Source organism: Miniopterus schreibersii, assembly GCF_964146895.1.
Source record: "Miniopterus schreibersii genome assembly, chromosome: X".
Taxonomy (NCBI): domain Eukaryota; kingdom Metazoa; phylum Chordata; class Mammalia; order Chiroptera; family Miniopteridae; genus Miniopterus; species Miniopterus schreibersii.
Genome location: NC_138104.1, coordinates 67,169,680 through 67,196,702, shown reverse-complemented (window position 1 = coordinate 67,196,702; position 27,023 = coordinate 67,169,680). Strand labels below are relative to the sequence as shown.

The 27,023-nt window shown below is 37.0% G+C and overlaps 1 protein-coding gene across 10 annotated transcripts in view; it reads left to right on the top strand.

Annotated features, from left to right (window-relative positions):
* GABRA3 (gamma-aminobutyric acid type A receptor subunit alpha3) overlaps positions 1-27,023 on the top strand; it is a 422,854-nt gene that overhangs the window by 15,394 nt on the left and 380,437 nt on the right. The window lies entirely within an intron of this gene.

Sequence of the window (27,023 nt, the reverse complement as noted above, 5' to 3'; positions counted from 1 at the left end):
TCGTGACTTACATTTAAGTCTTTTATCCATTTTGAGTTTATTTTTGTGTATGGCGAAAGTTGGTGGTCTAGTTTCATTCTTTTGCATGTATCTGTCCAATTTTCCCAGCACCACTTATTGAAGAGACTGTCCTTACTCCATTGGATACTCTTGCCTCCTTTGTCAAATATTAACTGACCATAGTTGCGTGGGTCTATTTCTGGGGTCTCTGTCCTGTTCCATTGATCTATAAGGCTGTTGTTGTACCAATACCAGGCCATTTTGATTACAGTGGCTTTGTAATATAGTTTGAAGTCTGGTAAAGTGATCCCTCCCAGTCTGTTCTTTTTTCTCAAGATGGCTGCAGCTATTCGGGGTCTTTTTTGGTTCCATATAAATTTTTGAAATGTTTGTTCTAGGTCTGTGAAATATGCTGTTGGTATTTTCATAGGAATTGCATTAAATTTATAAATTGCTTTGGGTAGTATGGACATTTTAATGATATTAATTCTCCCAATCCATCAGCATGGTATCTTCTTCCACCTGTTTAAATCTTCCTCTATTTCTTTTTTCAGTGTCACATAGTTTTCTGAGTACAGGTCTTTTACATCCTTGGTTAAGTTTATTCCTAGGTATCTTATTTTTTTAGTTGCAATGGTAAATGGTATTGCTTTTTTAGTTTCTCTCTCTGAAAGTTCATTGTTGGTGTATAAGAATGCCATTGATTTCCGGATGTTGATTTTGTATCCAGCTACCTTGCCAAATTCGTTTATCAAATCTAGTAGTACTTTGATGGAGTCTTTAGGGTTTTCTATGTACAGTATCATGTCATCTGCAAATAATGACAGATTTACTTCCTCCTTTCCAATTTGGATTCCTTTTATGTTTTCTTCCTGTCTGATGGCTATGGCAAGGACTTCCAGTACTATGTTGAATAAGAGTGGTGAAAGTGGACATCCCTGTCTTGTTCTGGTTTTTAATGGAAATGGTTTTAGTTTTTGCCCATTGAGTCTGATGTTGGCTGTAGGTCTGTCATATATGGCCTTTATTATGTTGAGGTATGATCCCTCTATTCCCATTTTGCTGAGAGTTTTTATCAGAAATGGATGCTGGATTTTGTCGAATGCTTTTTCTGTGTCTATTGATATGATCATATGATTTTTGTCATTCATTTTGTTTATGTGATGTATCACATTTATTGATTTGCAGATGTTGTACCAGCCTTGCATCCCCAGAATAAATCCCACTTAGTCATGATGTATGATTTTTTTAATGTATTGCTGGACCCGGTTTGCTAGTATTTAAGTGAGGATTTTAGCATCTGTGTTCATCAGGGATATTGGCCTGTAATGTTCTTTCTTTGTAGTATCTTTATCTGGTTTTGGGATTAGGATGATCCGAGAAGATGCTTGATATGATTTCAGTCTTCTTATATTTGTAGAGATTTGCCTTGTGCCCTAAAATGTGTTATATTTTTGAGAATGTTCCATGTGCACTTGAGAAGAATGTGTATTCTGCTGCTTCGGTGTGAAATGTTCTATAAATGCCAATTAAATCCATTAGGTCTAGTGATTCATTTAAGGCCTGCATTTCCCTGTTGATTTTTTGTCTTGATGATCTGTCCAATGCTGACAGTGGGGTGTTAAAGTCCCCCACTATGATTGTGTGGCTGTCAATCTCCCCTTTGAAGTCCCCCAAGAGATTTTTATATATTTAGGTGCTCCTGTATTGGGTGCATAAATGTTCATAAGGGTTATTTCCTCCTGTTGGATTGATCCCTTCAGTAATATGTAGTGACCATCTTTGTCTCTCATTATGGTCTCTATTTTGAAGTCTGTTTTGTCAGAAATAAGAATTGCTACTCCAGCTTTCTTTTCCTTTCCATTTGCATGGAATATTTTACTCCATCCCTTCACTTTTAGCCTGTGTGAGTCTTTTGCTCTCATGTGGGTCTCTTGTAGACAGCATATATTTGGGTCCTGTTTTCTTATCGATTCAGCTACCCTTTGTCTTTTGATTGGCCCATATTTTCCATTTACATTTAAAGTTACTATTGATATCAACTTATTTAATGCCATTTTTCCCCTTTATGCTGATGTACCTTTCTCTCACTATTCCTTCTTTTTCTTAAAGCAGTCCTTTTAGCATTTCTTGCAATGCTAGTTTGGTGGTACTGAACTCTTTTAGCCTTTTTTTGTCTGGGAAGCTCTTTATTCTGCCTTCAAATTTAAATGATAGCCTTGCTGGATAAAGCAATCTTGGTTTCATGTTCTTGCTCTTCATTACTTGCAGAACTTCATGCCACTCCCTTCTGGCCTGAAGAGTCTCTGTTGAGAAATCTGCTGTCAGCCTTATGGGGGTTCCCTTGTAGGTCACTGCTTGTCTCTCTCTTGCAGCCCTTAATATTTTCTCTTTGTCCTTGATATTTGCCATTTTAATTATGATGTGTCTCAGAGTGGGACTCTTTGGGTCCCTCTTGTTTGGAACCCTCTGTGCTTCCTGAACTTTTGTGGCTTTCTCCTTCGCCAGCCTAGGGAAGTTTTCTATAATTATTTCTTCCACCAAGTTCTCTATCCCTTGCTCTTTCCTCCCCCTTTGGTACTCCTATAATGTGAATGTTGTTTTGCTGCATGTTGTCCTAAAGTTCCCTTAGACTGTCCTCCTGCTTTTTAAGTGTTTTTTCTTTTTGCTACTCTGTGTGATTTTCTCTACTTTGTCTTCTAAGTCACTTATTCTATCCTCTGCTTCATTGAGCCTGCTTTTAATTCCTTCCAGAACATTCTTGATATCAGATACAGCATTCTTTATCTCTGTCTGAGTTGTATTTATGGTATGTATCTCTTTTTTCATGTTTTCACTAAGTTTCTCAATCTTATCATCTATAGTCTTCTTAAGTTCCTTGAACATCTTCATCATCAATACTCTGAACTCTGTTTCTGATAACTTGCTCAACTCCATCTCATCAACGTCTCTTTCTGGCGATATTTCCTTTTCATTAATTTGGGGGTTGTTTCTTTGTCTCCCCATTTTGGTAGGACTTAGTGCTCATATCTATATATTAGATATATTTGCTGTCTCCCAGTCTTGTGGGATGGGATTTTGTCTTGTGGGTCCAGTGGAGCCCAGAGGTGTATGTTGTTGTTAATACTGGTGAAAATTTAGAAAATAATAATAAAGTAAAATATAAAAAATAGAGAAGCTACTGGGAGATAACAGAAGCAAAGAAAAGATTCTGAAAGTAGGGCCAGCACAAAATTAAGGGAGAGAATAGGATTAGGATAATCATTGAAAATGAGGAAACAAAAATACAATAAAAAGAATAAGAGAAACTAACAACCGTACAGAAATACAGAAGTGAGTATAATGAAAGAATGAAAGAAAAGTAGAAAAAGAAAGAAGAAAAAGAAGAAAAAAGTTATGCCAATGGATTCAGAAGAGAGAGAGATAAAGCCCAGGTTGGCAGGAAGTCTGGTAAGAGACTTGGGGGAAACTATAGAGGAAAGCAGTAAACTTGGTTATAATGATAAAGTCCCAGTCTTTAAGCAGGGATATCAAGAAAGTCTTAATAGTAGAAGCAAGGCTAAAACAAAACAAAGCAAAGAAAGAAAACAAAACCAAAAACAAGCTAAGACAAAATTATAGAAAAAAAAAAAAATTAGTTAAAAAATTAAAAAAAAATTAAAAATGAAAAAAAAAGATTTTTATAAAATTTAAAAAAGAAGAAAAAACAAATTTTCTCCCCTTTCTCTTCTTCTTAAAGAAAAAAGAGAAAAAATAAACCCACAAACAAAAAACAAACAAAAAAAACCCAACCCAAAACCAAAAAAAAAAAAAAAAAAAGAAAAACTAAACAAAAAAAAGAAAACTGCAGAAAAAAAGGTAATCAGGTGCATTTCTTCTGGGCAACTTATGTTGTCTGAGGGTCACTGTTTTTTGTGATTTCAGTTCTCCTGGGAGGTACTTGTGTATCACCCAATGTGAGGAGCCGTCTAGGTTTGGCTCTGGTGTCCTTAGGTAGATGGTTGATCTGAGGCTCTCCGTGGACCACCTCCTCTTATCAACTATTTTGCAAACTTGTAGTTGCCTGGTTTTGCTCCAGAGTCTTCTGTAGAGTCTTTAGGGTACAGGGTGGCTAGTGTAGCCCAGGGTATCACTCCTGCTAGAGGTGTGGCTGTCAGGCGCTCACTCTGTGGGTGTTAGTCTCTGCTCCACCGCCAGCTCCTCAGTCCCTACCCTGTCCTCTGATTCTAGCTCCCCAGGCTCTGGCCTGCTGCAGCTTCAGATTTATTTCAGCCTGTTGCTCTTTCTGTCTGGGCCATTTTAGCAGCCAGGGCTCAGTGGGTTCAATTAAGAACACATTCTGGTGGGCCCTTTGCCTGCCCAGCCCCCATCAGGGATTTTCAGCTTTTCCTCCAGTTCCCAAACAACAGTCCCCAGGAGTCTTATTCTTATAGAGTCCTCCTGTGAGCTGCTCTCCCTTCCCCCTCAGGACTGTGCCCTGTGGGTATGTCTGGGGCTTCACTGAGCGGTACCCGCCCCTTTCCTGTTGGGGGCGGTTCTCCCGGCTGCAGGAGAGGCTGGCTGGCTCCGCCCCTCCCTGCTCAGCTCTGGTTGGCTGGTCACACCAGGCCCGCCCCTCAGACCGTCTACTGCACAGACCCCAATGGCAGCCTCCGCTGGTCTGTCAGTGCAGTGCCCAAGGGGAAGGTGGGAACCAGTTCTGCAATCAAACTCACAAAAGCACAAAGCAACACACAGGCAGAGAGTCTGCCCTGCAAGGTCCCGCCACCCTTGCTCCAAGGCACAGAGTGGAAGGGGACCCAAAGTCAGCTCCACGCAGCTGTCCACACCGCTGCTCTGAGCAAAGCTGGAGTGGCTTCACGTGCCACCACGGCGCCCCTCAGGGCTGGTCGCAGATCTCAGCCTCTTGGCACCCTGGAGCTCAGGGCGGGAGGACACCCTCAGGGCTGGTTGCAGAACCCAGCTCAGGGCGGGAGGACACCCTCAGGGCTGGTCGCAGAACCCAGCCTCCCGGCACTGGGAGCTCAGGGCGGGAGGGCTCCTCCCCTCCCCCAGGCCACGCAGATTCAGCGCTTTCTGGGGCTCAACACAGTGCCCCACAGGGAAGAAGAGGGTCCCTGTGTGCGGGTGCTCAGCGCAGTCCTCTGGTCCCTCACTACTTGGGTGCCACAGGCCTTGGGACAGCCTTCCCTATGGTCGGCACCCCGAGCACCAGATGTCTGGTCACAGCTTCCCCTAGAGGCTTTGTTTCCTAGGAAGGCACCGTCTCCTCCCGGACTCACCACTCCCCTGGGTCCCTCTGCCCTGTGCATGGGGCGCTCCTTCCCCTCTCTGCTCCGGGTGTGGGATCCCCGCTTTTGGATGCCATCCGTGGGGCTTTGCAGCCTCCAAGCCTTCAGGCTTGGAGCCCAGCACAGGCTTCAGGGGCACTCCCCCTTCCAAGGGCCCCCTCTCTTACTGGACTCCGTGATGGTTCCTCAGTGCTCCCCACTCACACTTCGTCCACTCAGGTATGTTTCTCTGTTTTTTTTTCAAGCTGGTTACGTAGGATTTTAGGAGGAAATCAAGTCCGTGGCTGGAGCGGGGGCACTGCTTTTTCTCACAGGGCCGCCATCTTCCCAGTACTCCTTAAAATATGATTTTAAAGGTATTGATATTTATACACAGTATGTATCTTCACCATACACAGAAAGAAGACTAAAAATCTCTGGGATGCATATTTGGAAGGGTTCTTTTCTCTTTTAAAATGATTTCTTAAAAGGAATCAAGTATTACATAGATTTTTTGAACAGAAGGGGAGGTGAATGTGATCATAGAATAAAATAACATTTTAAAATAGAACAACAGGAACTCAGAAATAGCAGATCTTTACCAATTATGTAATGGCTGTCTTATCACCCAGTATATAAGTTCATCTGTTCTCAGTGTACATAGTTCCAGGAAAGGTTGCTTAAAACCACCTGATAATACTTGTAATTGTTAGCAAGTTCTTCTTCATACTGACTTGAAATCTGTCTTCTGAATCTAACCCATTTATCTTGTTCCTTGGAGTAACTAGGAGAGCTGAATAATTTCCATTTCTCTTCCCTGTAATAGTCATTTTAAAGTTTAAAGACAGTTTATTATTATTATTATCTTTTCTCCAGGCCATATATTCCCAATTCTTGAGTTTGTATGTCTGATATTTTGTTGCCTATATTCTCTTTAGGATTTTTATGGTTTCACAAATTACATTTAAGTCTTTTATTCATTTTGAGTTTATTCTTGTGTATGGAGTAAGTTGGTGAACTAGTTTAATTTTCTTGAATGTACCTGTCCTGTTTTCCCAACACCATTTATTGAAAAGACTCTTTACTCCATTGTATGCTTTTGCCTCCATTGTCAAATATAAATTGAACATAGTGGTTTGACTCAATTTCTGGGTTCTCTGTTCTGTTGCACTGATCTATATGCCTGTTCTTATGCCAGTACCAGGCTGTTTTGATTACAGTGGCTTTGTAGTGTAACTCGATATCTGGTATTGTGATCCCTCCAACTTTGTTCTTTTATCTCAAGATTGCTGCAGCTATTTGGGATCTTTTTTGGTTCCATATAAATTTTTGGAGTGTTTGTTCTGGAACTGTGAAATATGCCATTTTATTTTTATAAGAATTGCTTTGAATCTATAGATTACTTTGAGTAGTATGGACATTTTAATGATGTTAATTCTACCAGTCCATGAACATGGTATATCTTTCCAATTGTTTATATTTTTTTCTATCTCTTTTTATGTCATCCTGTAATTTTCTGAGTACAGGTCTTTTACCTCTTTGGTTAAATTTATTCCTAAGTATCTTAATTATTTGTTGTGGTGGTAAATGGGATTGTTTTTTAAGTTTCTCTTTGGGATTCATCTATTTTCCATTTTATTTATTTATTTATTTATTTATTTATTTATTATTTTTAATTTATCTTTATTGTTGAGATGGTTAGTCTGTCACTTCTTGTCCAAGTTACAAAGTTTAAATATTATTATTGTTTTAAAATAATTATTATCACCTCAGCTTTTCTATTCACTAGCTGCATGGTCCTTACATCTCAATTTGTCTATCTGTATCGAATGTTTAATAGCAGTAACATTTATTTTATGCTTTTAATTTTGTGACGGGGATCTTTCCCTCATTACTTATGCTAATTTATTATGGCTGGTATACAGGGAAATTGTTATTTATAATTTTAAGTTCTATTTCTTCACTTTGCTCAAATTTATCATTATAAATTTATAATTTACAAGTTTATTTTCTTCATTTTTTCTATTATAATTTCAAAGACTTTAAAACATTTCAAAAGAAACTCAAAGAAATATCTAAAACAACGAACAAATAACCACCATTTACTGCTCAGAATTAACAAGTGTTAGCATTTTATCATTTTTTTTAAAAACATATAAAGTGGTTAAGATTTATTAAGTGAAAGTAAATTGTAGCTGCATTTTTTTAATTTACTTTTTTTATATTTTATTTCTGTTCAAAATATTACAGATGTCCCTTTTTCTCCCCAATGACCCATTCCACCCAGTTCCTTCCCCCTCCCCAGTCCCTCTCCCCCCCATTGTCCATGTCCTTGGGTTGTGTATATATGCATATAAATTCTTTGGTTACTCTCTCCCCCTCCACCCATCCGCCCTCCTCCATCCCTCTGACACTCATCAGTCTCATCTATACTTCCATGTCATTGAATCTATTCTGTTCATCAGTTTATTAAGTTCTTTAGATTCCACGTCTAAGCGAGATCATGTGATATTTGTTTTTCGCTGCCTGGCTTATTTCACTCAGCATAATATTCTCCAGGTCCATCCATACTGTCCCAAAGGGTACGAGATTCTTCTTCTTTACAGCTGCGTAGTGTTCCATGGTGTAAATGTCCCACAGCTTTTTAATGCACTCATCTACTGATGGGCACTTGGGCTGTTTCCAGATCTTAGCTATTGTAAACTGTGCTGCTATGAACATCGGGGTACATATATCCTTTCTGATGAATGTTTCAGGATTCTTAGAATACATTCCTAGGAGTGGAATCACTGGGTGGAACGGCAGCTCCATTTTTAATTTTTTGAGGTACGTCCATACTGTTTTCCATAGTGGTTGCACCAGTCTTCATTCCCACTAGCAGTGTACTAGGGTTCCCCTTTCTCCACACCCTCGCCAGCACATGTTGTTTGTTGATTTGTTGATGGCAGCCATTCTAGAGGTGTGAAGTGATACCTCATTGTGGTTTTAATATTACAAAGCCACTGTAATCAAAACGGCCTGGTATTGGTACAACAGGCATATGATCAATGGAACAGAACAGAGACCCTAGAAAAGACCCTAGAAATAGACCCACGCCATTATGGTCAGTTAATATTTGACAAAGGAGACAAGAGTATCCAACGAAGGACAGTCTTCAATAAGTGGTGCTGGGAAAATTGGACAGGTACATGCAAAAGAATGAAACTAGACCACCAACTTTCACCATACACAAAAATAAACTCAAAATGGATAAAAGACTTAAATGTAAATCACAAAACCATAAAAATCCTGTAAGAAAACATAGGCATTAAAGTCACAGATATCCCATGTAGTGGACTTTTCACTGCTACATCTCCTAGGGCAAGAGAAACAAAGGAAAAAATAAACATATGGGACTACATCAAACTAAAAAGCTTCTGCACAGCAAAGGAAAACAGCCTCAAAATACAAAGGAACCCATGGTCTGGGAAAACATATTTACCAAGGATTTATCTGATAAGGGGCTAATTTCCAAAGTGTACAAAGAACTCATAGCACTCAGCAAGAGGAAGACAAACAACCCAATTAAGAAATGGGCAAAGGACTTAAATAGACACTTCTCCAAAGAGGACATACAGATGGCCAAGAGACACATGAGAAAATGCTCGGTGTCGCTAATCATCAGCATTTTATAATTTCTGCTTCAGATATATTTTAACAAAATAAAACAATACAGATAAACTTTATCTTCACTTGTATCTAGCTCCAGCTTCGTTTGTCTCTACTCCCTTCGAAAACACAACACCCAGAGCCACTCACATTTGCTTATTTTTCTGTTTGGTCACATTTTACTTATTGATTTGTATGAGTTCTTTATATATTCTGGACACTAATTATTTGTCAGTTATATATATTGCATATATCTGTTTCTAGTATGTCACCTTGGCTTTCTATTTTGTTTATGGTGTCCTTTATCATACTAAATTTAAAAATTTTCATGATAAATTTATTAATCTTTTCCTTCAGGAATTATGATTTTTGGGTCACATTTAAAAAATATTTTCTTATCCCATGATCATAAAAAATGCTTCCCAAATTTTCTATGCAGTATTTTCAAATTTTGCTTTACACTTACTTTTTAAAACCATCTGGATTTTATTTTTGCATGTGATGTAAAATATGGTCCAATTTTTTCCCATGTCAAATACCACTTGTTTCAATATCATTTATATATAACTGATTTAGTATGCAAACTCCATCATTTTATCCAGTTTTTACACACACTTTGGTCTATTTCTAAGCTGTCTCTGTGCTCCTTTAATTCATTTGCCTACACTTGTGTTGTTTTAATTATGAATACTTTATGAACCTTGATATTTGTAAGGCCAGTTATTGTTCACTCTCTGCCCACACCCAACCCACACCCACAACACTTATCTTTTTTTTGAATTGTCTTATGTTTGACCTTTTATTCCCTTATCTTAATTTCAAAATAAGATTTTTAAATTTTAAGAAAATCGTGTTATTTTTCTTACATTTTATTGAATCTTTAAAATGATTTAGAAAAAAATTGACATTTTTTGCTAAAGAGATTTCTTATTCATAAAAATGTTATTTTATTCTTAGTATTTATTCAAGCTTATTTTTATAGTCATTGATAGACATTTATAATTTTATTAATAATACTTCTACATATAAGACATAGTCCTAGGCATCTTTTACTTTTCCAGTCAGGTTTATTAAACTGCAATTTACATGAAAGTTGCCCTTTGAGAGTATACATTTCAAAGAGTTTAGACAAACATATATGATCAAATAACCACAACCGCCACCACAACAAAAATATAGAAAAGTTTCCTCACCTCAGAAGGTTCACTTGTGCCCCCTGCAGTCAGTTTTCTCCCCCCATCTACAACCCTGGGCAACCATTGATCTGTTTTCTTCCTTTATAGTTTTGGATATTGAGCAAGTAGGACTCTCATATGCTGCTAGTGGGAATACAAAATAATATAGCCACTTTGGAAAAGAGTTTGGCAGTTTCTTATAAAGTCAGACATCCACTCTCCATATAACCAATAAATTTCCCTCATAGGTATTTACCTAGTATAAAACCTGTACTTAAAAAGATAATTTAAATAGCCTTGGCTAGGTGGCTCAGTTGGTTTGAGTGTCATCCCATACACTAAAAAAGGTTGTGGTTTAGATTCCTGGTCAAGACACATACTTAGGCTGTGGGTTTCATCCCAGATCAAGGCGCATATGGGAGGCAACCAGTTCTTTCTCTCTTTCTTTCTTTCTTTCTTTCTTTCTTTCTTTCTTTCTTTCTTTCTTTCTTTCTTTCTTTCTTTCTTTCTTTCTTTCTTTCTTTCTTTTCTTTCTTTCTTTCTTTCTTTCTTTCTTTCTTTCTTTCTTTCTTTCTTTCTTTCTTTCTTTCTTTCTTTCTTTCTTTCTTTCTCTTTTTCTTTCTTTCTTTCTCTTTTTCTTTTTCTTCCTTCTTCTTCCTTCCTTCCTTCCTTCCTTCCCTCCCTCCCTCCCTCCCTCCCTCCCTCCCTCCCTCCCTCCCTCCCTCCCTTCCTTCTTTCTTTCTTTCTTTCTTTCTTTCTTTCTTTCTTTCTTTCTTTCTTTCTTTCTTTCTTTCTCTTTCTTTCTTTCTTTCTTTCTTTCTTTCTTTCTTTCTTTCTTTCTTTCTTTCTTTCTTTCTTTTCTTTCTTTCTTTCTTTCTTTCTTTCTTTCTTTCTTTCTTTCTTTCTTTCTTTCTTTCTTTCTTTCTTTTTTTCTTTCTTTCTTTCAAACAAAAACCTGTACGAGAACATCTATAGCAGCTTTACTTGTATTAGCTAAAAAGTGGAAACAACACAAATGTCCATCAAATAATGAATGGATACTCTACTCAGCAATAATAATGAATATCCCATTTATGAGTTGCTGAGGAAATTTATCATGAATGTATGTTGGATTTTTCAAATGTTTTTTCTATATCTATTCAAATTATCTTTTTTTAAATCCTCTCCCATGCATATGTTTATTGATTTGAAAGAGAGTGAGGAAGGGAGAGAAAGAGAGGGAGAGAAAGAAAGAAAGAAAGAAAGAAAGAAAGAAAGAAAGAAAGAAAGAAAGAAAGAAAGAAAGAAAGAAAGAAAGAAGAGAAAGAAAGAAAGATTGGTTGCCTCCCATATGCACCTTGATCTGGGATGAAACCCACAGCCTAAGTATGTGTCTTGGCCAGGAATCTAAACCACAACCTTTTTTAGTGTATGGGATGACACTCAAACCAACTGAGCCACCTATTTAAATTATCTTTTTAAGTCTGTTGATATGATGAATTATAGTGACTATTTTTCAAGTGTTGAACCACCTTTGAATTCCCAGGATAAAACTCTGCTTGGTTATGCTATATTATCTTCATTATATATTTCTGGATTCCATTTGCTAATATTTTGTTATGTTTTATTGGGTGTCTATGTTACATTAGTGATATTGACCTTTAATTTTCTTTTCTTATATTTGTTTGTTTTTTGTAAAGAGTTATTCTGACCTCATAAAATGAGTTCGACAGTAATTCCTTCTTCTATTTTCTGGAAAAGTTTATCTAGAATTGGTACTGTTTCTTCTTTAAGGGCTTGGTTAGATGTCACTAATGAAGCCATATGGGCTTTAGAAGTTTTCTTATTTGGAATTTTCTTCATGGTAGGGTTTTTATTTTTTTAATTTTTTTTTTTTTAAATTACAGTTGACATTCAATATTATATTAGTTTCAGGTGTACAGCATAGTGATTAGAAATTTATATAACTTACAAAGTGATCCCTCTGAGAAACCTAGTACTCACCTGGCACCATACATAGTTATTAAAATATTATTGACTATATTCCCTATGCTGTACTTTACATCCCTGGTAAGATTTTTAACTATGAATTTAAGTTACTTAATAAACAAAGGGATATTCAGGTTATCTATTTCTTTTTGAGTAAGGCTTAGTGTTTTATGTCTTTTAAGAAATTTGTTCATTTAATCTACATTATTAAGTTTATTTCCATAAATTTGTTCATAATATTTTCTTATCCTTTTAATGTTTGTAAACTCTGTAGTGACATACTTGTTTTCATCACTGATACTGGTAATTTTTATCTTCTCTCTTTTCCTCTTTATCAATCTGTGTAGACGTTTTATTATTCTTTTCAAACAACTAGCTTTTGGTTTCATTAATTATTTTTCATTGTTTTTCTATTTTGTTGAATTCTTCTATCTTTATTATTTTCTTCCTTCTACTTGCTTTGGATTTAATTTACTCTTCATTTTCAAGTTTCTAACGGTGGAATCTTAAATCATTGATTTGAGTATTTTTCTCATCTAATATAAGCATTTAATGTTATAAATACTCCTATATGCACTTATTTAGCTGTGCGTTATAATTTTTGAGAAATACCTTTTATTTTAATGACCATTTTAATTAGAATCCTTTTTTTCTATTATATTTGTTAATTGATATTTATAAGTCAATGTTATATCTAGCAACTTTGAAGATTCATATTTATTCTTATAAGTTGTTATTGATCCTTTTGAATTTTCTATGTTTTTATATCTACTACAAATATCAACAATTTTGTCTTCCTTTTAAAATTCTTATATTGATATATTATTTCTTTCTTAGTTTTAGCTAAAAAATACAATATAATATGCTTAGTGTAGGGATGGCACAGTCCTAGTCTTGTTCCCTACTTGAGTGAGATTGTTTATAAAAGGTTTTCATTAAGTATAATATTTTATGTAGGTTTTTGGTAGATATTCTTCATTAAATTGAGGAAATTTCCTTGTACTTCTAATATGCTAAGATTTTTATCATGAATAAGATGACAATTTCATTGCATTTTTTTTCTTTATTGAGATGTTCACATACTTTTTTGATATAATATGTTAATATATAAGGTGTCCCCCCAAAATGTATACACACTTTGAATAATTATAAAGGCAGTGTTTATTAAAATACATTTCATTTTCAAAATTGAGCTATCAGCTGTTACAGTGTGTATACATTTTTTGAGACACCCTGTATTTTAAACTTACTGTAGGTAATTCAAGGCCTTTTGTCCCCCCTTTTTTCAGAATTGTGAATTGCATTGATAGGCTATTTAATATTTAATTGTCTTTTTATTTCTGAGATAAATCTACTTCACTATGGGTTATGTGTGGCCATATTTATTTATTTGTTTGAGAGAAAGAGACATTGATTTTTTGTTCCACTTATTTGTGCATTCATTGGTTGATTCTTGTATGTGCCCTGACCAGGGATCAAACCTGCAACCTCAGTATATCAGGACGATGTTCTAATCAACTAAACTTCTCGGCCAGGGCCACATTTATTTGTTTGCCCTTTAAAAATTTACTATGTTTATAAGTTGATTTTATTGTTTCTGTTCAATTCTGAAATCAATATTATACTAGCTAAAAAATAGGTCACATAGCTTTTCATCTTTTACCAGTTTATGGAAGAGTTTGTAGAAGGTAAGATTAACATTCATGATAGTTTAATAAAATTGACTTTTGATTCTGGTATGATCCCATTCTCCTTCAATACAGATCTGTGAAAGCAGATTTTTTTTGTTTAACCTCCTGGTTCAATTTTTGTTCTATACAAGTTTGCTATTTCTTGTATTATTTTTATAGGAAATTATTTATTTATTCTGTGTTTTTTAAAATATAATTGCCTAAAGCTATTTATAATATATATATATTTTTGATTTTCAAATATCTGTTTTGATTTTTATCAAAATTATATGGGAACTTAGTATAAAGTCAAATATTTCTCCAAGGGTTGTTAAAAAGAATAATAGTTCCCTGCCTTCTTCCCAGAAGCAACCATTTTCAACCTTTTCAGATAATTCTTTTGATATTTATATCCTATCCTTAAAAGCATGCTCATATTGCTCCTTCTTAATTTTAAATGTTTAGGCACTATTTAGTAATTTCACACTCTCGAAGATAAGATTTAAGTCCTTTAAAAATATCCTGCTTGTACAACATACACAAGTTTCTTCTCCCACCTTATACTCTGTTTAATATTGATTAACAGCATAATATTAACTTTTATGTTATTATGACTATGTTAATGCCATTCATAGCTGAGCCATATAATATATTGTATTAGTTTTCTGTTGCTGCTGTAATAAATAAGCACAAATTTAGTGGCTTAAAGCAACAAAATTTTATCTTCTTAGAGTTCTGGAGGGTTTCCAGGGCTAAAATCAAAGTGTTGGCAAGATTGTGTTCCTATCTGGAGACAGGCTGGGGAATATATTCATTGTCTTTCCTTTTCCAGCTCTGAGAGGCTACCCACATTACTTGATTCATGGCCCCCATCCTCTATCTTCAAAGTCATTAGTGTCAGGTCAAGTCTTTTTCACATCACAGCACTCTGACACTGACAATCCTGCCTCCTGCTTCTAGTTTTAAGGACCCTTATGATTACATTGAGCCCACTCATATAACACTAAATGATCTCCCTGTTTTAAGGCCAGCTGATTAGCAACCTTAATTCCATCTGCTACCTTAGTTCCACTTTGACATGTAATATAACACAGTCATAAGTTTGGGGATTAGAATGTTGATGTCATTGGAAGGCCATTATTCTGCCTATCATAAATATTATATTATGATATAATATAATAAGCACATTTATATTTGAGTGCACACATTTTTGTTTTGTTTTCCTTCTATACATCTTTTTAAAATGTGCTTATTTTTCACATACCACTAACCAACTTCAAAGGGTCAGTTGTCTACAACTCTTCTCAGTACATTCAGACACATAAGGTATTTTATTCATTTCATATTCTTGAAATTTCTCCTTAATATTCTTTCCTATTACAGTCTGGAGTAGATTCTCACTCTACTGTGTTCATAGCTGACATCTTGGAATCTTCATTAGCGTTTTTATATTTGCCTCCCCTTTCTCTTGGGTTTGACTTCATGTTTCTTTATTTGTTCTCTCATTTTTGTCAGAGCACATTCTCAAATTTGTGGAGCTATTTTGAGAAAGTGTGCTTGGGTTAGGTAAGTATTTTTCAAACCATGCTGTTTAAAAATTTACTTATTCTACCTCCACAATTTATTGTTGGTTTAGGTATAGACCAGGTTGAAAATAATTTTCTTTCAAAAGATTGAAAGCATTGCCTCACTCCCTTCTAGCTTCCAGAATTGCTGTTAAGAGGTCTAAAGTAATTCTGATTCCTAAACATACATACTCCAAACTTTATCTCTTTATCTTGAAATATGTAGGATAAACTGTTTATCCCCAATATTCTGACAATGTTGTGTCTTCTTGTGGATCTATTTTTATCTACTGTGCTGAGTATGCAGTTGGGTCTTCTATTATGAGAATTTTTAAAATGTACTTAGTCTAGGAAGATGGCAGTACTGTGACAAGAAGCAGAGCACCCATGCTCCCAGCCATGGACTCAATTTACTGCTAAAATACTGCATATTTAGCTTGGAAAAAAACAGAGAAATATACCTGAGTAGACATATTTTGAGTAGGGAGCACTGAAGAAACATCATAGAGTCTGGTGAGAAAGGGGGGCATAAAAAGGGAGAGTCCACCCTGATGCCTTTGCTGGGCTCCAAGGCCCTAAAGATAGAGTCTGCAAAGCTCCCTCCCCTTGGGAGTGTGAACTGGCATCCAAAAGCTGGGATCGAAAACCCAGAATAAAGGAGAAGAGAAGGAGATCCCGTGGAGGGCAGGCAGAGGGGGCCGGGGGAACAATGTACCTGTGAGTAAGGGACCATACCTTCCCAGTGTAAAAAAACTTCTAATGGCAGCCAGGACAGGAGTCTTCCACATCCCAGGCTGACCATAGAAAAAGCTGCCACACAGTGTGTGGGTCCAGAATACAAAGGGGCCAGAGGGCTGAACTGAGCAGCCACATAAAGGGACCCTCTGCCTTCCTGTAAGGCATTGTGTAGAACCCCAGGAAGCAGTTGATCTGTGTGGCATGGGGAAGGGGAAGAGCGACCTCCTGATACCTGAGGGGGTCTATAGCCACCAAAAGGGCTGATCGGGACTCCAACCCCCAGAGCTGTGGACGGAGCAGATTGGGTCTCCAGCTGCAAGAGCTGCCAGAGCAGCAAAATGTGGATTTTAGACACACTCTGAGGAGAGCCAGGATAGCATGCAAGGAGCTGCCCCAGCTCTACTGAGATCAGCTGTGCAGGGGAGCTGCATGGGGCTGACTTTGTGACTCCTCCTTTTGGAACAAAGATGCAGGGGCACTGAGACCTTGTGGGGTAGGTTCTCTGCCTGTGTGTGGCTTTGTGTGCTTTTGAGGTTTTGACTGCTGAATGGGCATCCACATTCCTGGCTTGCATTGGGGAGACAGACCAAAGAAAGCTGTGATTTGTGTGAGCAGACTGGAGAGTTTGAAATAAGCACCCAGTGAGATCAGCAAAGCAGATCTGGAAAAGGAGGGGTGGAGCAGGCCTACCTCTCCTGCAGGCTAGGAGCACCACCTCCAACAAGAAAGGGGAGAGTTCAATTCACTGAAGCAACTCATCCTTGACAAATATGTTTTCCCAGACCATGGGGTTCCTCTGTATTTTGAGGCTGTTTTCTTTTGCTGTGCAGAAACTTTTTAGTTTGATGTAATACCATATGTTTATTTTTTCTTTTGTTTCTCTTGCCCTAGGAGATGTATCAGTAAAAAGTCCACTACATGGGATGTCTGAGACTTAACTACCTATGTTTTCTTCCAGGATTTTTATGGTTTTGAGACTTACATTTAGGTTTTTTATCCATTTTGAGTTTATTTTTGTGTATGGCAAAAGTTGGTGGTCTAGTTTCATTTTTTTGCATGTATCTATCCAATTTTCCCAGCATCACTTATTGAAGAGAATGTCTTTACTCCATTATATGTTCATGCCTCCTTTCTCAAATATTAACTGACCATTATGGCATCGGTCTATTTCTGAGGTCTCAGTTTTGTTCCATTGACCTATATGCCTGTTGTACCAATGCCAGGCTGTTTTGATTACAATGGCTCTGTAGTACAGTTTGGTGTCCGGTAAAGTGATTCCTCCCGCTCTTCTTTTTTCTGAAGATGGGTGCAGCTATTCAGGGTCTCTTTTGGTTCCATATAAATTTTTGGAATGTTTGTTCTAGATTTGTGAAATATGCTGTTGGTATTTTAATTGGAATTACATTGAATTTATAAATTGCTTTGGGTAGAATGGGCATTTTGAAGATATTAATTCTTCCAATCCATGAGCATGGCATATTCTTCTACTTGTTTAAATCTTCCTCTGTTTCTTTCCTCCGTGTCCCATAGTTTTCCAAGTACACGTCTTTTACATCCTTGGTTAAGTTTATTCCTAGGTATCTTATTTTTTTAGTTGCAATGGTAAATGGGATTGTTTTTTTAGTTTCTCTCTCTGAGAGCTCATTGTTGATGTATAAGAATGCCATTGATTTTTGGGTGTTGATTTTGTATCCAGCTACCTTGCCAAATTTGTTTATCGAATCTAGGAGTACTTTGATGGAGTCTTTAGGATTTTCTATGTACAATATCATGTCATCTGCAAATAATGACAGTTTTACTTCCTCTCTTCCGATTATGTTTTCTTCCTGTCTGATGGCTGTGGCAAGGATTTCCAGTAATATGTTGAATAAAAGTGATGAAAGTAGACATCCTGTATTGTTCCTGTTTTTAAGGGAAATGGTTTTAGTTTTTAACAATTTAGTATGATGTTGGCGATAGGTTTGTCATATATAGCCTTTATTGTATTGAGGTATGATCCCTTTATTCCTACTTTGATGACAGTTTTTATCAGAAATGGGTGCTAGATTTTGTCAAATGCTTTTTCTGCATCTATTGATATGATCATATGATTTTTGTCCTTCATTTTGTTTATGTGATGTATCACATTTATTGATATGAGGATGTTATACCAGCCTTGCATCTGCAAAATAAATCCCACTGGGTCATGGTGTATGATCTTGTAAATGTATTGCTGGATCCTGTTTGCTAGTATTTTAGTGAGGATTTTAGCATCAATGTTCATCAGGGATATTGGCCTGTAACTTTCTTTCTTTGTAGTATCTTTATCTGGTTTTGGGATTAGGATGATGCTGGCCTCATAAAAAAAGTTTGGGAGTTTTCCCTCCTCTTGAATTTTCTGGAATAGTTTGAATAGAATAGGTGTTAATTCTTCTTTGAATGTTTGGTAAAGCTTGCCTGCAAATCCATCTGGTCCAGGACATTTGTTTGTTGGGAGTTTTTTGATTACTGCTTCAGGTTCATTAGTTGTTATCAGCCTATTCAGGTTTTCTGTCTCTTCTTGATTCAGCTTTGGAAGGTTGTATGCTTCTAGAAATTTGTCCATTTCCCCCATGTTGTCCAGTTTGTTGGCATACAGTTGCTCGTAGTATTTTCTTAAAATTGCTTGTATTTCTGTTGGGCCTGTTGTTATATCACCTCTTTCATTTCTGATTTTACTTATTTGTGTCTTCTCTCATTGTTTTTTAGTGATTCTGGCTAAGGGTGCATCAATCTTATTTATCTTTTCAAAGAACAAGCTCTTGGTTTCATTGATTTTTTTGTATTTTTTTTAGTCTGTATGTCATTAATTTCTGCTCTGATCTTTATTATTTCTTTCCTTCTACTTCCTCGGGGCTTTTCTTGTTCTCATTCTAGTTGTTTTAGTTGTTGTGTTAGATGGTTCATTAGAACTTTTTCTTGTTTCTTGACATAGACCTGTAATGCTATGAATTTTCCTCTCAGGACTGCTTTCTCAGTGTCCCATAGATTTAGAGTTGTTGTCTGTTCATCTACATTTTTTTCCATGAAGTGTTTGATTTCTTTCTTGATCTCATTGGTAACCCATTCATTGTTTAATAGCATGGTATTTAGCTTCCATGTGTTTGAATGGTTTTGAGTTTTTTTATAGTTGTTGATTTCTTGTTTCATGGCATTGTGATCAGTGAAGATTCCTGATATGATTTCAACCTACTTGAATTTGTAGAGGCTTGCCCTGTGCCCTAACATGTGGTCTTTTTTTGATAATGTTCCATGTGCACTTGAGAAGAATGTGTATTCTGCTGCTTTGGGATGAAATGTTCTGTAAATATCAATTAAATCCATTAGTTCTGGTGAGTCATTTAAGGTCTCTGTTTCCCTGTTGATTTTTTGTCTTGATGATCCGTCCAACGCTGACAGTGAGGTGGTAAATCCCCCCACTATGATTGTGGTGCTGACAATCTCTCCTTAAAGTCCCCCAAGAAATTCTTTATATATTTATGTGCTCCTATACTGGGTACATAAATGTTTATAAGGGTTATCTCCTCCTGTTGAATTGATCCCTTTAGTATTATGTAGTGACCATCTGTGTCTCTTGTTATGGTCTTCATTTTGAAGTCTACTCTGTCAGAAATAAGTATTGCTACTCCAGCTTTTTTTCCCTTTCCATTTGCATGAAATATTTTATTCCATCCCTTCACTTTTAGCCTGTGCGAATGTTTTGCTATCAGGTCGGTCTCTTGTAGACAGCATATATTTGGGTCTTGTGTTCTTATCTATTCAGCTACTCTTTGTCTTTTGATTGGATCATTTATGCCATGTAAATATAAGTTTTCTATTGACATATACTTATTTAATGCCATTTTCTAATTTATGCTATGTACCTTTCTCTCACTATTTCTTCTTTTTCTTAAGCACTACTTTTAGCAATTTTTTGCAATGCTGGTTTGGTGTTAATGAACTCCTTTAGTGTTTTTGTTTGTTTGTTTGTTTGTTTGTTTTGGTCTTGGAAGTTCTTTATTTCACCTTCAATTTTAAATGATAGCCTTGCTGGATAAACAATATTGCTTGCAGTTTCTTGATTTTTATTACTTTGAGGAATTTGTGCCACTCCCTTCTGGCCTGAAGGTTTTCTGTTGAGAGATATGATGTCAGCCTTATGGGGGTTCCTTTGTAGGTCACAGCTTGTCTCTCTTTGCAGCCCTTAATATTCTCTCTTTGTCCTTGCCATTTGCCATTTTAATTATGATGTATTTTGCAGTGGGTCTCCTTGGGTCCCTCTTTTTTGCAACCCTCTGTGCTTCCTGAACTTGTGTGGCCTTCTCCTTCGCCGGCATAGGGAAGTTTTCTGTCATTATTTCCTCCACCAAGTTCTCTATCCCTTGCTCTCTTTCCTCCCCCTCTGGCACTCTTATAATGTGAATGTTATTTCACTTCATGTTTCCCAAAACTCCCTTGGACTGTCCTCATGCTTTTGAAGTATTTTTTCATTTGGAGGCTCTGATTGAGTGATTTTTTTTTCTACCTTGTCTTCTAAGTCACTTATTCTATCCTCTGCTTCATTGAGCTTGCTTTTAATTCCTTCCAGAGTATTCTTCATATCAGATACAACATTCTTTATCTCTGTCTGATTTTTGTTTATGTTATGTATCTCTTTTTTTGTTTTCACCAAGATCCTTGATCTTCCTATTTAGTTCCTTGTTTTTCTCATTAATTCCCTTGAACATCTTTATAATCATTACTCTGAACTCTATTTCTCATAATTTGCTTACCTCCATTTCATCAAAGTCTTTTTTTGGCAATTTTTCCTTTTCTGTAATTTGGGGTTTTTTTCTTTGTCTCCCCGTTTTGGTGGCTCTTAGTGTTTGTATCTATATATTAAATATATTTGTTGTCTCCCAGTCTTATAGGGAGTGATTTTGTATTGTGAGTCCAGTTGAGCCCAAAAGTGTGTTGTTCTTATACTTCGGAGCTCTCTGCTCTAGGCATGTCCCTTTTGTGGGTGCCCCTTTTGTGAGTTCTTTGTGCTCTCCTGTTGTGGTTGGGTCTAGATTGTCATTGACCAGTCCTTGGGAGGATTCTCCTGTCTGGGTGGCTAACTGTGTGTCTCAGCCCAACCTCATCATGTAAGTTGTTGTACAGGTACAGGACAATACAGAACTAAACTTCCAGTAACCTAAGGGTATCTTACAAAATATCTTGACAATCGCAATGAAAACAACCTAAGTGAAAATTGAGCTGGGAGAGTGAAGGGAGAACACAAATTCTAGAAAGAAAAAAAAAAGTAAAAAAAATAACGAGAAGAAAAAGTAAAGCTTAGAGAGAAAAACGTATATTGTTGTTAATAGTAATAAAAATTTAAAAAATAATAAGAAGAAACTAAACTAAAATGTAATAAATAGAGAAGCTACTGGGAGATAAAAGAGGCAGAGAAAAGATTCTGAAAGAAATGCCAGAAAAAAATTAAGGGAGGGAATAGGAATAGTGTAATAGTTGAAAATGAAAAAATAAAAATACAATAAACAGAATAAGAGAAACTAAGAATTGAACAAAAAGACAGGAAGGCAGAAGGGAGGAAAACAAGAAAGATGGAAAAGAAGAAGAAAAAATAGTTATGCCAATGGATCGAGAAAAGAGAGACAGATAAAGCCCAGGCAGGGAGGGAGTCCAGTAAGATTTGGGGAGAGCTATAGAGAAAAGCAGTAAACTTGTTAAATATAATGATAAACTCCCAGAAATTACGCAGGGAATATCAAGAATGTCTTGATAGTAGAACTAAAGATAAAACAAAACAAAGCATAGAAAGAAAACTAAAGAAACAAAACAAAAAACAAGATAAGCAGAACAAATTCTTTAAAAAAGTTAATTAAAAATTTTACAAAATTTTAAAAAATTATAAATTTAAAAAGAAGAAAAAATAATAAAATCTTTCCCTTTCTCTTCTTCTTAAGGGAAAAAGAGAAAAAGAGAAAAAGGAATGTCAGTCAATCAAGTGAGTTTCTTCTGGGCAGCTTATGTCATCTGAGGCTTTCTGTTTGGTATGCTGATTTTCATTCTCCTGGGAGGTACTTATGTATCAACCAATGTGAGGAGCTGTCTAGATTTGCCTCTGACATGCCAATGTATTTTAAACAGGGATTTGATCAAATATGTCCTTTCCATAAGACATATTGATCTGAGGCTCTGTGTGGACCACCTCCTGTTGTCAGCTATTTTGCAACATTGTAGTTGCCTGATCTTACTCCACAATCCTCTGTAGAGTCTTTAGGGTGCAGGATGGCTAGTGTAGCTCAGGGCATCGCTCCCCTTCCTTAGAGGTTTTGCTATCAAGCACTCACTGTGAGGGAGTTTGTCTGCTCCACAGCCAGCTCCTCAGTCCCTACCCTATTCTCCGATTCTAGTTCCACATGCACTGGCCTGCTGCAGGTTCAGATTTGTTTCAGCTTGTTACCTTTTCTGTATGGGCCATTTCAGCAGCCTGAGCTCAGTGGGTTTGTTTATAAATCATTCAAGTGATACTTTGCCTGCCCAGCCCCCAGCAGAGGTTTTCGGCTTTTATTCCAGTTTTCAAAAAACAGTCCCTTAGAGTCTTATTCTCATAATGTCCTCCTGTGAGCTATTCTCCCTTCTCCCTCAGGTCTGTGCCCTCTGGGTGTATTTGGGGCCTCAGTGAGTTAGACCAGCCCCTTTCTTATTGAGGGTGGTGATCCCAGGCTGCAAGAGAGGCAGGGGTGCTCTGCCCCTCCCTTCCCAAATCTGATTGCCTGGGAGCATCAGGCATGCCCCTCCAAAAGTATTCTATGCAGACACCAATCCCAGCTTTAGCTGATCTGTCAGCCCAGTGCAAGCCTGGAAGATGGGAGTCAGTTCAGAGATCAGAAACTCAAAGATGCACAGAGCAACACACAAGCAAAGAGTCCACCCTGCAAGATCCCACCACCAGTGTGCCAAGGCACACAGCGGGAGGAGACCCAAAGTCAGTTCCACATAGCTCCCTTGCACTGCTGATCTCAATAAAGCTGGGGCTGCTGCATGAGCCACCACAGCGCCCCTCAGGGCTGGTCACAAATCCCAGACTCTTTCCCACTGGAAGTGCAGAGTAGGGTGGCTCTCCTCCCCTTCCCCATGCCACACAGATTAAATGCATTCTGGGGCTCAACACAATGCCTTAAAGGGAGGAAGAGGGCCCCTGTGTGTGGCTGCTCAGTGCAGACCTCTGGTCCTTTACACTTGGGTGTCACAGGCTTTGGGACAGCCTTTCCTATGGTCAGCACTCTGAGTGTAACACCATGGTTGGGGCCACTATTAAAAGTTTGTTTTGCTAGGAAGGCATGGTCCCCTCCTTGTGGGTACCCTGCTCCCCTGTGTCCCTCTGCCCTCCACCCCTGGCACTCCTTCCCCTTCCCTCCTCTCCTGGTATGAGATCCCTGCTTTTGGATGTTGGTCCACTCTCCCGAGGGGAGGGAGCTTTGCAGCCTCCAAGCCTCAGGGCTCAGAGCCCTGCACAGGCTTCAGGGGGGACTCCCCATTTCTACACCCCCCCCATCTCTTACCAGGCTCTGAAATATTTCTTCAGTGCTCCTTACCTGCAATATGTCCACTCAGGTATGTTTCTCTGGTTTTTCCAAGCTGGTTATGTAGTATTTTAGGAGTAAATTGAGTGTGTGGCTTGGAGAGGGGGCACTCTGCTGCTTCTCACAGAGCTGCCATCTTCCCTCTCTAAAAAATTTCTTAGCAGACTTTTAGGGGGAGATCAACAGAAACACAATCACAGTGGTAGACTTTAACACCCGTGTCATCATTGGGCAGATCATCAAGAGAAAAAATCAACAGGGAAACAGAGACCTTAAATGACACACAATATCTAAAGAATTTAATTGACATTTACAGAACATTTCATCCCAAAACAGCAGAATACACATTATTCTCAAGTGCACATGGAATATTTTCAAAAATTAGCCACATGTTAAGGACCAGGGCAAGCCTCTACAAATTCAAGAAGTTTGAAATCATATCAAACATCTTCTTGGATCACAATGCCATGAATATAGAAATCAACCAGTATTAAAAAACTCAAAAATTTTCAAACACATGGAGGCTAAATAGCATATTAGTAAAAAATGAATGGGTTACCCATGAGATCAAGGAAGAAATTAAGCACATCTTGTAAATAAACAAAAATTAACGGACAATCTAAAATCTATGGGACATGGCAAAAGCAGTCCTGAGAGTAACGTTCATAGCATTACAGTCATACCTCAAGAAACAAAAAGCTCTGCTAAACCATCTAACACAACAATGAAAAGAACTAGAGTGAGAACAGCAAGAAAAGCCCAGAGGAAGTAGAAGGAAGACAATAATAAGGATCAGAGCAAAAATCAATGACTTAGAGACTAAAAAAAACAACAACCCAGGAAATCAATGGAAGAAAGAGCTAGTTCTTAGAAAAGTTAAATAAGATTGATGCACTTTTAACTAGACTCACCAAGAAACAAAGAGTACTCAAATAAATAAAATCAGTAATGAAAGAGGGGATATAACCACTGACCTAAGAGAAATACACAAGATCATAAAAAAATTCTAAGAGCAACTATATATGAACAAACTGGACAATGAGGGTGAAATGGACAAATTCCTAGAATCATGCAATCTTCCAAACATGAATCAGGAAGAGTAAAAAACCTGAATAGGCTGATAACAACTAATGAAACTGAAGCAGTAATAAAAAAGTTCCCGGCAAACAAAAGTCCTGGACCAGATGGAGTTACAGTTGAGTTTTACCAAACATTGAAAGAAGAATTAACACCTATTCTCCTCAAACTACTCCAGAAAATTCAATAGGAGAGAAAACCTCCAATCTCTTTATATTAGGCCAGCATCATCCTAATCCCAAAACCAGATAAAGATACTACAGAGAAAGAAAGTTACAGGTCAATATCCCTGATGAACATAGATGCTAAAATCCTCACTAAAATACTAGTAAACCAGATCCAGCAATACATTAAAAAGATCATACACCACAACCAAGTGGGATTGATTCTGGGAATACAAGGCTGATATAATATCCACAAATCAATAAATGTGTATATCACATAAACAAAATGAAGGATAAAAATGATATGATCATATCAATAGATGCAGAAACAGCATTCAACAAAATCCAGCACCCATTTTTGATAAAAACTCTCAGCAAAGTGAGAATAGAGAGATCATACCTAAAACATAATAAAGACGACATATGACAAACCTATAGCCAAGATTATACTCAGTGGTCAAAAGTAAAACCATTTTCCTTAAAAACAAGAACAAGACAGTTATGCCCACTTTCACATCTCTTAAGGTACTGGAAGTCCTTTCCACAGCCATCAGACAGTAAGAAAACATAAAAGGTATCCAAACTGGAAAGGAGGAAGTAAAACTGTCATTATTTGCAGATGACATGATATTGTACATAGAAAACCTTAAAGACTCTACCAAAGTACTACTAGATTTGATAAAATGATTTTGGCAAGGTGGATGGATGCAATATTAACATCCAGAAATTGATGACATTTTTATACACCAGCAATCAACTCTCAGAAAGAGAAACTAAAAAAACAATATAGTTTGCCATTGCAACTAAAAAAATAAGATACCTAGGAATAAAATTAACCAAAGATGTAAAAGACCTGTACTCGGGAAACTATGGGACACTGAAAAAAGAAACACAGGAAGATATAAACAAGTGTAAGAATAAACCATGCTCATGTATTGGAAGAATTAATATCATTAAAATGTCCATACTACCCAAAGCAATGTCTATATTCAATGCAATTCTTATTAAAATACCAACAACATATTTTACAGACCTAGAACAAATATTCCAAAAATTTATGTAGAATGAAAAAAGACCCCTAATAGCCACTATTATCTTGAGAAAGAAGAACAGAGTGGGAGGGATCACTTTACCAGATATCAAACTGTAGTACAAATCTATTGTAATAAAAACAGCCTGCTATTGGTACAACAACAGACATATAGATCAATGGTACAAGACAGAGACCCCAGAAATAGCCCCATACCATTTTGGTAAGTTCATATTTGTTAAAGGAGGCAAAAGCATACAATGGAGTAAAGAAAGTCTCTTCAATAAATGGTCCTAGGGAAATTGGACAGGTACATGCAAACAAATGAAACTAGACCACCAACTTTCACCATACACAAAAATAAACTCAAAATGGATAAAAGACTTAAATGTAAGTCTCAAAACCACAAAAATCCTGGAAGAAATCATAGGCAATAAATCTCAGACATCTCACGTTGTGGAATTTTCTGTGATACATCTCCGAAGGCAAGAGAAACAAAGGAAAAAATAAACAATTGTTGATGGTACTACATCAAACTTAAAAGATTCTGTACAGCCAAAGAAAACAGCTGCAAAATACAAAGGATCCCCACAGTTTGGCAGGACATATTTGCCAACGACGTTTCTGATAAGGGGCTAATTTCCAAAGAGTACAGAGAATTCATACAACTCAACAAGAGGAAGGCAAGCAATCCAATTAAAAAATGGTCAAAGGACCTGAATAGACACTTGTTCAATGAGGATATACATATGGCCAAGAGACATGAAAAAATGCTCAACTTTGCTAATCATCAGAGAGATACAAATTAAAACCACAATTTTGGTATCACTTCACACCTGTCAGAATGGCTACCATCAACAAATCAACAAACGACATGTGCTGGCGAGGATGTGGAGAAAGGGGTACCCTAGTACACAGCTGCTGGGAATGAGACTGGTGCATTCCAGTATGGAAACCACTATGGAAAACAGTATGGAGATTGCTCAAAAAATTAAAAATGGAGCTGCCTTTTGACTCAGTGATCCCACTCCTAGGAATATATCCTAAGAATCCCGAAACACTAATCAGAAAGAATATATTCACCCCTATGTTCATAGAAGCACAATTTACAATAGCTAAGATCTGGAAACAGCCCAAGTGCCCATCA